At 46.2% G+C, this 12,035-nt stretch overlaps 2 long non-coding RNA genes across 4 annotated transcripts in view; one reads left to right on the forward strand and one right to left on the reverse strand.

Annotated features, from left to right (window-relative positions):
* Positions 1 to 533: 533 nt before the first annotated feature.
* LOC116069387 lies at positions 534 to 1,142 on the reverse strand. The gene is made up of 2 exons (XR_004110009.1): positions 1,031 to 1,142; positions 534 to 713 (listed from the first exon to the last, which is right to left on the reverse strand). It is a non-coding gene; the product is annotated as an uncharacterized LOC116069387 (long non-coding RNA).
* LOC116069384 overlaps positions 757 to 12,035 on the forward strand; it is a 52,800-nt gene continuing 41,521 nt past the window's right edge. For 2 of the 3 annotated variants that reach the window (XR_004110005.1, XR_004110004.1), the window contains exons 1-2: positions 757 to 1,052; positions 2,202 to 2,365. This is a non-coding gene — a long non-coding RNA (uncharacterized LOC116069384). The remainder of the gene's footprint in view (positions 1,053 to 2,201; positions 2,366 to 12,035) is intronic. The other variant, XR_004110006.1, reaches the window with a different exon arrangement.

Genomic DNA, 12,035 nt, shown 5'->3' on the forward strand with positions numbered 1-12,035 from the left:
CATGGATGCTACAGCAGGATGCTTGTGGTGAAGACATATACGAGGCAGCTTTGCACCGCACACTCAAACGGGTATCCCTCTACTCCTTATATCCTGCCACAGCCACTAGAATCCGAATACTGACCCGTTTTTTGAGTGGATAAATGAACTAGACAAGTTCAGTAATCACGACAGTTCGGTGTGACTGACTTCATAGGTATCTGCAGATGCTCCTCTTACCTTGATGGACAAACCCTCACTGTCTGTCCAGTGCCAAGACCTCGTCCCTAAACTGAGGCCTTTCCTGGTGCTGGTGCCCCAAGCCTACTTCCTCTCCACTCTTAGACACCTGCCAATCCTTCTGTTGGAGAGAAGGAACCCCAGCTTAAAAGGAACAGGAGTGAACCAAGAATCCATGGGAGCACAACAGGGGATGTGGTTCAAAGAGAGAAGCCAAGCAATCGTCTGTTTTTCCACAGCCTTTAGGGTGTATCTCATTTCTTGAGAGAGTTCTGAGCCGGACAGCAGTTTGCTCCAAGGACTCAGTCATCTAATGGTCTCCACTGTTTTTATTTACTGGGATATTTCTAGGAAATGTCAGGACATGTGTTCACCAGATGCGCCCACGGGACAATCTTCGTGGTGGCTTTCATTTGTGCCTTTGTACTGAGGAAGCAAGGCCACCATGACCCAAAGCAGGCTGTTCACGGTGGGGAGGAGCCGGAAGTTCAACCCTGACAGAGGAGAAAGGGTGGCGAAATGAGGAATCGCCTGGGAGCCCTGCTGCTATCTCTAGCCCTTCACACACAGGCTGGGTTTTTTTTTTCTTTTGGGAGTTTCTGGGAGATGAGCAGGTCACTGACCACCATGTGACTGTTATCCTGATGGAAGGCTATAATCATACATAGGAAGAGGCCAGGCAAGTGGTGGCCCGAGTTCCTGGGGCAAGGACAGTGTTCTCCTCCTCAAGGGAGAACGTTGGTCTTGCTTCCTGAAAACCAGAGTCCAGTCCACAGCCACACCTAGGAGGGAGCAGAGTATCCAAGCTCACCATCTAAGCATGTTCCCATGAGGTATGTCTATGGCTAGCCACTGTAGGGGTCAGGGCACATGCTGGTGTGGCTGCTTCCAGCGGCTCCCCAGCACCCTCCGGCAGTTACCCAGGATCCTTCAGCAGTTATCCAAGATCCTCCACCAGCTCCCCAACCGCTCTCCAGCATCCTCCATCAGTATCCCAGCACATCCCACTGCACATCCCAGCAGTTCTCCTGCCCTTGGCTTTGGATCTCTTCCCCTTCCTCTTCCACTCCCCGACTCAGGCTCCAAGTGCACTTCGTGTCATAAGTCTTACCCTATTTTTTTTATCTGGGACGCCATTCTGAATGCTACCTCACTCTTCCAGTCTGTCGTGTCCCCTCTTGGAGAGTCCCTGTCCCCTCCTGAAGAGTCCTTAGGACTTGCTCAGCTTTTGTATCAAGATGGTACCTAGCTTTAGCATCCTTTCTCTGAACCCAGTCTCCCAGGAACTCCCCCAGGATTTTCATAAGACAAAGGACAGCAGAGATGATCTCCCCTCAGCCCCAAGGAGTCACCTGCTCTGTGTTTCCCCCACCCAGATGGAGCTTTGTAGCATCTCCATTTGAGAGACAATATAGCTGCTCTCTTTCCTGTTTTTTAAAACTCCTCAATTTAAACAGGGACATGCCTAAAATCCCAAGAAAAACTGAAGCAGGAGCATTGTTGTGAGTTAGGGGCCAGCCTGGGATACATTCCAATATTTCTTTAAAAAGAAACAAACATTTAAGTTTATTTTTCACTTCTTATTCTAAGTATAAGTAAGCATACACATGAAATCTCATTGAGTGCTCAACGTATTTCGGAATGCTGGGTCCAAAAGCAACTATTTTTACTCATATTAGCTTGTGGTCCTTCTCCATCACCCTACCCCCACCCTTCCCGCCCCCTGCACACTCCTTGTCACTCAGAGGCTAACTGAGCATCCTGCTGAAGCCAGCTGCCCCGCAGCTGTGTCCTCTGCCCGCCTTATCTTGTCTCAGTTGAATGAACACTAAGGATTTTCCCCTGGTGCTCTGTGAATTTAGTGCCACGGCATCTATTATTGGCTGTGGATTCGTGCTTGGATCCTTATCCTGGGATGTGCAAGGATGTGACTAAAAGAAATCAAGATCCTTTGTACCAAAATAAAGTCCTGACGATTTCAGAGGGAGACACTATGACACCTGTGCTTCGCCTTCGATGCGTTAAGTGAAAGACGATCCAGTGAGAGACAAGCGTGTCAGGGTTTTAGAGTCCTGGTGCCGCAGCTGGGACAGCCCATGGAACCGTTGCAATCCTCCTGAGGACACAGTCACTCGTGCTCCTGAAGGTACTGAGGCTGCCCCAAGGGCGGTAAGCACCCCTTCCCTGACCACCTTTTGGGCTAGAACCAAGTAGGAACACAAAACACGAGTGAACACACTGTGTTGGATATACATCGGATGTGAATCATCTCTGTCAGTCTTGTATGTGTATGTATGTCATTGCATGAGTCTTTATATGTGTTTGGGTCAGGGGAAGTGGAGTATATATGGTGTATGTGTGTATAGCATGTGTCTGTCAGGCAGAGCATACATACTCATGGCAGACGACACATAAAGGACACAGAAAGTGAGGATAGCCTGACCTAAAAAGAGGGAATGGTGGGCCTGACCTGAGAAAGAAGCAGTCCCACCCCCAACAACCATCCTGAACAGGCCAGAAAAAGGCAGAGTGCCTGTTCCTCTGGTCACAGGGGAACCTGAGCCTATCTCTCGAGTCTATAACTCCAAAAATAAGCAGTTCCTGGCCCTTACACCCACATATGAGGAAGGAAAGAGGGCAGATCCTGTGCTGAGCAGTTTCCAATCTCCATGCCTGACATCTTCAGCCTGAATGAAGCTCTGGGCCCTGGGGGTTCTCCAGGAAGACCACCAGTACCTGAGGCAGCTCCCAAGCCCCCTCCAAAGCCAGATGCTGCTTCATGGTTCCATTGGGAGCAGCGCCTCTGTCTTCACTGGTTCCTGGCTGAATACACAAGAGCACTGAGCCTGTGGCCACCTGCCTCCTAAACAAAGACTCCCAAGCCATGCCTGTGATTGTCAACTGCATGTACTTTAGCCAGCTATGATGCCCAGATGTTCAGTTAGACACTGACCCATGTTGCTGAGCCAGTATGTTTTGGATTAAAATGAGCATTTCAATCAGCGAGCAGCTGACCCCTTCACTATGTGGGTGGGCCCCATCCACCCAGCTGGAGGCCTTGAGAGGGTGTTCTAAAAGAACTGCTTGAGTCTCCTCTTTTGCACAGACTGCAATCTGGGGAGCATGGGAGGAAACAGAGTTGGAACAGGCTGAACCTACAGACAAGCTGTCCTTGCAAAGTCTACACTCGCCAGTGCAGCTCGGGGAGTGATCGAGGGCTCCGGAGTTCGCTGGTGGCCATGGGCCAGAAGAGAGTGAAGGAAGGGAATTTGAAATTGCATATCTGCCCCAGTTTAGTGTAGGGGAAGATACAGAGGCCTGTGGAGAATAGATGGTACCAGTGTCCTGAGTTCTGGCCACCTGCTCACCCCCCCTGACAGCACAGCATAGCCCTCTTATCCCAGTGCTTACAGCACAAAATGCCATCATCCTCAGTCCATGAGAATCTCAGAAAAACAAACCTTCCATCTGACATCACCTGAGGACCAGGAAGGTGACCATGCAGGTAGTCCTGGGATGTGGCTGTGGCTTCCAGGCACCTTGAATAACAGAGTGAATGTCTATGGGGAAGGCAGAGAGAGTGACCACGTGGGAAAGATGGAGGAAAATGGGAGCAAAGACATGAGGGTCACAGAAACTAAGGGAGACGGTCAAGGAGGAGTGAGGTCAAGAAGAAGGCAGAGATAGAGACAGGAAGGAATGAAATAGACAGAGGGACAGAGATGCCAAGACCAAGGGTTGCATGACAGGAAGAAGTGGCAGAGACAGAGTGTGATGAGACAGGGGTGCAGATGAGAGGGACAGATCAGGAAAGACCAAGAAGAGAGCAGGAGACCTGCTGGCCAAGCCCCACGTCTCCTTAACACCAACGATAGTGTAGAACAAAGTCTGTGGGATGCCCTAGGCTCCTTGGCCACCACACACTCAAGGAGGTAGGGAATGTGACCCCATTCAATGTCAAGTTACTGCTTCCCTCTGGAAGGCTTGCAAGTTCCTAGCAAGCTATTTCCCTGATAGAGTGATTAGCAGTAAGTTGGAGGATATCTCTCTCTCTCTCTCTCTCTCTCTCTCTCTCTCTCTCTCTCTCTCTCTCTCTCTCTCTCTCTCTCTCTCTCTGTCTCCCTCCCTCCCTCTCCCTCTCCCTCTCCCTTTCCCTCTCTCTTTCCCTCTCCCTCTCTCTTCCCCTCTCCCTCTCTCTCCTCTCTGTGTTTCTTCTTCCCTCTCTCCCTCCCTCCTCCATCTGTCACAGGATTTTCCCTTTCCAATTACATTAGTGCAGAGGAGGCCTGTGATTGGTCAGGGAAAAGGGAGGTGGAGCTAAGAACTGCAGAGACAGAGAGCATCTCAGAGTAGGAGGTCAAGGAAGATGGCTGCAAACATGTACCCGCATGGCGTTTTCCAGCCACAAGTAGCTATGATTTCACAAGGTTAGAAATATTGGGATAAAGCTTTTGTCATTTTCAACTGGCTCCAAAATTACTGTACTGACATCTTGTAAATTGTGATATTATTGATACATAAATCTGATTGGTTAATTAAGCATTAAGAGTCTTGATTCTGCAGGGGTACTGGGGTATTGTGATGTGATGGCTGACCATGGGGTGTGTGGTAGAGAGAGGAACTGGGAGGGGCAGGGCTCTCCACTGGAGAAATGGTCTGGCCGGAACCCTGTGGTCCAGCGTGGCCAGAGAGTTAGAGGGTCGGCAGGAGCGCAAAAGCGTAGTCCAGCCCCACAGAGAGTCGGCGGGTTCATTTTATAATATTTCCCGAAATACTCCATCCATCACACTATCTTTCTATGTGTCTCTGCCTCTACCACACAAAAGGCAGATGTTACAGACGCAACATTGTGTGATGTCCAAAACTCTCCCAAGGTCATTAGCAGTGGGTCTCTTGGAAGATGCTCTATCATGACTAGTGAAATTATCCAAAGGGTACAAAAAATCTAAGTTCCTTTCCCCAAGGTGAGGACTCAGAAAGAAAGTGCCACCTACTTCCGGGAAGCAGACCCTCACTGGAGCCTGTCTTCACTGGCCGCTGACTGCAAACTTTCAGAATCCACATGCTTGAAGAATAAAGGTACCCAGATTGTGCATTCTGCCACAGCTGCCTATGCAGGCTAAGACAGAGCTCCCTATCCATACACTGATGTAACTGCTTTTCCTGCCTCTTGCACAGAGTGACCCCACCCTGGAAACTAGACAGGGATAAGGCGTCCCAGAGCCAGGACCAGGTGCTCAGCTGAACTCCCTCTGAGTTTTGATGCTCTCCTGGCTGAGCTCGTAGAGTTCTTTTACCAGGGAACCCCTGACCTTAAATGGTCTCCACAGCAGTCCTCTTGTGAAGAAGGCCCAGCATCTTGTCACAGGCCTTCCATGTACTCCCCAGAGCACGTGAAGGAAGGTGACACACTCACCAGTGTGTCTAGAGCACATGGCCTCTGAGGCCTGTGGCTTGGCAAGCCCTGCATTTCTTAGGAACAGTTTATCCACTGGCAAACCCTGCAAGTCCTAACAGAACTTCCTCAGACCTCCTGGAGACTGGAGACTTAGCAAGGTTGTTGACATAATGGAAATAAATTCATTCATGGAAACAAGTGAGATGGAAAGAATTCAAATTGATCTCCACCAGGAGAGTGCAAATCGAAACTCCATCAAGAGTTCATCTCACCCAACTCAGAATGGCGGACGAAGAGAATAAACAAATGCTGACAGAGATCAGGGAAAAGAAACTTTCTATGCTGTTTGTGAGAACATATGGAAATTAGTGTGGAGGTTCCCCCCCCCAAAAAAAATACATTTAAAATACAATAACCCAGCTATTCTACTCCTGGATACACACCCAAAGGTCACAGGTGTTTATCATGGCACTGTTGACAATAGCCTAGGAATGGGTCCAGCCTAGGTACCTATCAAAGTGTGAATGGATAAAAAATATGGTAGACACATTGAATTATAAGCAACCTTAAAGGAAAAGGAAACCGCGCCCTTGGCAGGAAAATGGGTGGAACCAGAGCTAGCTATGTCAAGGGAACCAAGCCAGACTCAGAAAGACAAATATCATATTTTCCTTTATGTGTATAATCTGGGGTGAGGGGCTGTTGGGGAAGAGAAAACAAAAACCAGCAATGGAAGGTAAATGTGGCCAAAGAATATCACATGCAGGCGTGGAAGTGTCACACTTAAACATATTATTTTGCCTAGCACTGAATATAAAAACAGCTGGACGGGAGAATGAGCACATGAATAAAACATACTGTGGCTGTGCTGGGCAGCTCTTCACCCTCCCAGCGAGGAGCACATTTGGAGTAAAATAAAGCACAGTGCACAACAGTGCAATCAAATTCTGACCCTAGGGGATTTCCATTCCCCCCCCCCCCCAGCACCTTCCCTTGGAACTGTAAAGTAAGTGTTCTATTGGCTTAACCTCGGAAATTGTTTTTACAGAATGATCCAAGAGTTAAAATGGAACTTGCTCATACCATAACTTCGTTTCTTTCTTCTCGGTAAGAGATTAGTGATTAGTAATAAATAACTTCCTGAATATTTAATATGTACAAGAAGCCATTAGGTACTTTGTGTGCGCTGTTATTGAATGAGCTCACAAGGTGTGTCATTACAGGAGGAATCGCTGTCATTTGTGGGTTTTAATGCTAGCCACAGTCTCCCAGCAGCACCTTGATCCTGCAGACATGACGAGTCCCCAGGCTCAGAAAATTGTTCCCTGAAGGAAACTGGTGGGAAGGAAGCTGAGAGGGAATGCTAACCACCCTCACTTCCAAACTTTGACTTCATTTCCACCACCCACCCACCAGCATGGTGACTCTGCCTGGCTCCTGAAAACCCTTTCACTTTCTATATCTTTTGAAAGAATTTTGAAAAATTGTTCAGTTTTTTTTTCCCCAAATCCAATGCCTGTCTTTGCTTCTCCTTAATGATTTCTTTTGAAACACAGAAGTATTTAATTTTTAATGAGTCCAAATTGTCTGCTGTTTCTGTTCCACAGGCTGTGCATTTGGTCCGGTGTCATCTAAGAGTTCTCTGACAACACAAAGCCTCCTAGACTGTCTCGTGTGCTTTCTTCCAAACATTTTATTCTCTTAGGGTTAGCTCTTGCATTTGAATGCATGAAAGGCCCATGGCTGATCTCACTGTGCAGTGACAGATGTGTCTGAGCTCACCTTGCCTGGCCTCTTCAGCGAGGTCTTATAGCTTTTAGTATGTGGTTCTTGCTCCTTTTGATAAATTTATTTTCTATTATTTTATTTGTGAAGCTACTCTGAGAGGTTCTGTGTTCTCCAGTACATTTTCAGATTGTTCCTCATAAGCAGAAATACAACCAGTTTTGGAGATTTGATGTTTAACCTTTGTGGTGGTCAGTTCTGATCGTCAAATTGGCTGGATGTTGTATAAGGGATTAGTGAGGGACCACCTCCAGAGAAAATTACTAAGAAGACGACTCACTCAGAATGTGGGTGGCACCATCTCACAGCCTGGAGGTCCCAGTGGTATAAAGGAGGTGTGGAGGAGCACAGCCAGTGCTTCCTGGACACTGTGATATGAATCTTGCCCCACCCCCTCCTCACAGTATGAAACTATGCAACAAAATAAATCCTCTTTCTCCCCTTTAAGTGAATTCTGTCAAATATTTTGTCACAATAGATAAGTAAATAATGCACTCTGGCATCCTACAACCTTGTCATGCCTACTTATTAGTTCTGTGTGTACATACATCCATGGGTGTATGTGTGTGTGTGTCCACAGGTGTGTGTACCCATGTGAATATATATATGTGTGTGTGTGTGTATACATACATATGTATATATATACATATATTTATTGTATATATATATATGTATATATATTTATGTGTGTTCCTTTTGTATGAGTGTGTGTGTGCATGTCAATGTCTATATGTCTGTGTGTCAGTGTCTGTATGTATGTGTGCATCTCTATATCTGTATTGTATGTTTGGGGGGTCTGGGTGTGTCTGAGTGTGTGTCTGAGGGTCTGGGTGTGCCTGTGTGTGTGTGTTCTTTAGCATTTTCTACATCGTTGATAGGAAATGCCAGTTTTACTCTTGTTTTGCAATCTGGATTGCTTTTATTCTGTTTCTTAGAACTTCCAGCAATTTTCTTTAAAAGAAGTGGCAAGAGCCAGCAGTACATCTGCCTGATTCTTGGATTTAAAAGAAAGATTTTCAGATTTTTGCTATTTAGTGGCAACCAGACTTCTGGGGAACATTTTAGATTCAAACATAATAGTAAGCCTATTAACTCCGTCTTACAATTATTATTTCATGACTCTCATTTCAAATTGATTAAAAGGGGCTGGGGTTACAGCTCAGTAGTAGAGTACTTGCCTAGCATGGGTGAAGCTCTGGGTTCAATTCCCAGTAAAACCAACCAAAAATAAATAAAAAGATCATCTAGGAGAAGAGGGCAATTTAAATGTGTGTGTGTGTGTGTGTGTGTGTGTGTGTGTGTGTGTGTGCCTGCGTGTGCGTGTGCTTATGCTGGTTGTTGTTGTTATGAGTTGTACTGCTCATAGTGTAGCCCAGGGTGGCCTTAAACTTTCACTGTAGCCCAGGCTGACCTCACACCCACAGCAGACCATCCTTAGCCTTGCAGAATACAGAAACGGCACACACCTGGTTGACACGCTGTCTTCTAGAGCCACCCATGTGGTGACCATTGCTTGTTTCTCCGTGTGGATGCTAGGGGCCATCTCATGTTCTTTCCTCCCAGACATTTCTTCTGGGAATGAATTTTTTCAATCTTTACTTGTAAATGTCTTCATTTCTCCTTCATTTTTCAGCAGAAATATGTGATGGTTAACATTGTCAAATTCGTTCACAGATTCTAGAGTCTCCTGGAAGATGAACCCTTAGCTATGCTGTGTAGGATTATCTTGATTTCATTAAGTGAGAAGCCCCACTTACCATGGGAAGCCCCACCCACTGTGGGTAACCCTACCCCCAACATGGCGACTTATACTGAGTATGTGGTGGAAGGAAGCTGAGAAACATCAGGATGTTATCACTCTTTTCTCGTTGGTTGTGGATGTGGTTTGACCAGCTGCTCCAAGTTCCCTGACTTCCACACCATGGTGGACTGTACCCTTCAACTACAAAGCAGAATAAATCCTTTATCCCTTGTTGGTTTTGTCAAAATATTTTTATTGGATATTTTCTTTATTTACATTTCAAATGCTATCCCCTTTCCTGGTTCCCCATCCCCCTGAAACTCCCTATCCCATTCCCCCTCCCCCTGCTTCCATGAGGGTGTTGCCCCACCCACCCTCCCACTCCCACCTCCCCACCCAGATATCCCCCTACACTGGGGCATAGAGCCTTCACAGGACCAAGGGCTTCTCTTCCCATTGATGTCCAACTAGGTCATCCTCTGCTACATATGCAGCTAGAGCCATGGGTCCCCTCATGTGTACTGTTTGGTTGGTAGTTTAGTCCCTGGGAGCTCTGAGGGTTCTGGTTGGTTGATATTGTTGTTCTTCCTATGGGGTTGCAAACCCCTTCAGCTTCTTCAGTCCTTTCTCTAACTCCTCCATTGGAGGCCCCATGCTCAGTCCAATGGTTGGCTATGAGCATCTGCCTCTGTACTTGTCAGGCTCGGGCAGAGCCTCTCAGAAGACAGCCATAACAGGCTCCTGTCAGCAAGCACTGCTTGGCATCCACAATAGTGTCTGGGTTTGGTGACTGTATATGGGATGCCCCAGGTAGGGTAGTCTCTGGATGGCCTTTCCTTCCGTCTCTACTCCATACTTTGTCTCCATATTTCTTCCTATGAATATTTTGTTCCCCTTTCTAAGAAAGACCAAAGCATCCACACTTTGGTCTTCCATCTTCGTGAGCTTCACGTGGGCTATGAATTGTATCTTGGGTATTCTGAGCTTTTGGGCTAAAATTCCCTTATCAGTGAATGTATACCCCATGTGTGTTCTTTTGTGATTTGGTTACCTCTCTCAGGATGATATTTTCTACTTCTGTCTATTTGCCTAAGAATTTCATAAAGTCGTTGTTTTTTAACAGCTGGGTAGTACTCCACTGTGTAGATGTACCACGTTTTCTGTATGCATTCCTCTGCTAAGGGACATCTGAGTTCTTTCCAGCTTCTAGATATTATAAATAAGGCTGCTATGAAGATAGTGGGACATGTGTCCTTGTTATATGTTGGAGCACCTTTTGGGTATATTTTTATGCCCAGGAGTGGAATAGCTGTATCCTCAGGTAATACTATGTCAAATTTTCTGAGGGACCTTGGCAAAATATTTTATCACAGCAACAGAAATAGAAACTAAAGCAGATAGTTTGATTACTTGTAAAATTCTGAGTTCACAACCTGTCAACACTTTGGTAGGGTTTGTTTGTTTGTTTTGATTTTATTTTATTTTAATTTTGTTTATTTTGCATTCTGACCACAATTTCCCCTCCCTCCTCGCCTCCCACTCCCTCTACCCGGATCTCCCCTCCCTTCCATCCACTCCTCCCCCATTTCTCTTAAGAAAAGGACTGGCCTGGATGGATACCAACCAGCCATGACAATTCAAGCTGCAGTAAGACTAGGCACCTCCTTTCCATTAAGACTAGACAAGGCAACCCAGGAGTGGAAAGGGTCCCAAAGGCAGAGACAGAGTCAGAGACAGCCTCCACTCCCACTGTACGGGGTCCCACAGGAAGATCAAGCTGAACAACTGCCACACCCACTCAAATGAAGTCTTGTGATGAGCCCAAAAGCTTGACCACAGACCAGAGGCAAAAAAACTTCAAAGGAAGCCAGTCTCTTGGAGTTCATTCGTGGCAACCCCTAACTCAGAGGTAGCCCAGATATGTCTTTGCTATAGTCTTATGTGCTAGGTGTCCTCCAAGATATGATTTACTAACAGCCAGACAAAATTAAACATTGCTCTCTGACCCCCACCAATGTTCCAATATCTCAGCCAAACCCTGGCTTGGAATTTCTCGCAGGCAATGTTACACATTCAGACTAATTACCTCCAGCATTGTTAGAAAGATAATGAGGCAGGTAAGGCATTGACTAGCCCAAAAGACTAACATAGTGGGCCTTTACTAAGGATGGGCGGGACCTTGAGCCAAGTATGTGTGTGTGTGTGTGTGTGTGTGTGAGAGAGAGAGAGAGAGAGAGAGAGAGAGGCAGAGACAGAGAGAGACAGAGACAGAGACAGAGACAGAGACAGGCTGTACTTCAATACCCCTCACTTCACCAAAAGATTTTACCTCCCTATTAGCTAACCTAAGAGTTGACAGTTTTGCTGTGCCAAAGAGTGAATTGTAGGCATGATTTTTGGATACAGATTTACTGCTATGGTCAAAGCTACTTGACTGGAGTGATTGTCTTCATTCTCAGCCCACAGAGAACAGGTTACACATTCATTTAAGAAATGGTGTGTGTATTAAGATGGTCTATCCGTGAAGTCATTCACCAACTGTTTCAATGAACAATGGTTCTGCTTGGAGGGTGGCACAGACATTAGGTGAGAAGAAGAATCTGGTTCATTGGCTGTGATGATTTTGAAAAGCATTCATCTCAGAGAAAGAGTAACTTTCTTTCTTTTTTTGGTGTTTTCCTTCTATTATCCTTTGTAGGGCTGGATTTGTGGAAAGATATTGTGTAAATTTAGTTTTGTCATGGAATCTTGTTTTCTCCATCTAAGGTAATTGAGAGTTTTGCTGGGTATAGTAGCCTGGGCTGGCATTTGTGTTCTCTTAGGGTTTGTATGACATCTGCCCAGGATCTTTTAGCTTTCATAGTCTCTGGTGAAAAGTCTGGTATAATTTTG

Source organism: Mastomys coucha, unplaced genomic scaffold (assembly GCF_008632895.1).
Source record: "Mastomys coucha isolate ucsf_1 unplaced genomic scaffold, UCSF_Mcou_1 pScaffold22, whole genome shotgun sequence".
Classification (NCBI taxonomy): domain Eukaryota; kingdom Metazoa; phylum Chordata; class Mammalia; order Rodentia; family Muridae; genus Mastomys; species Mastomys coucha.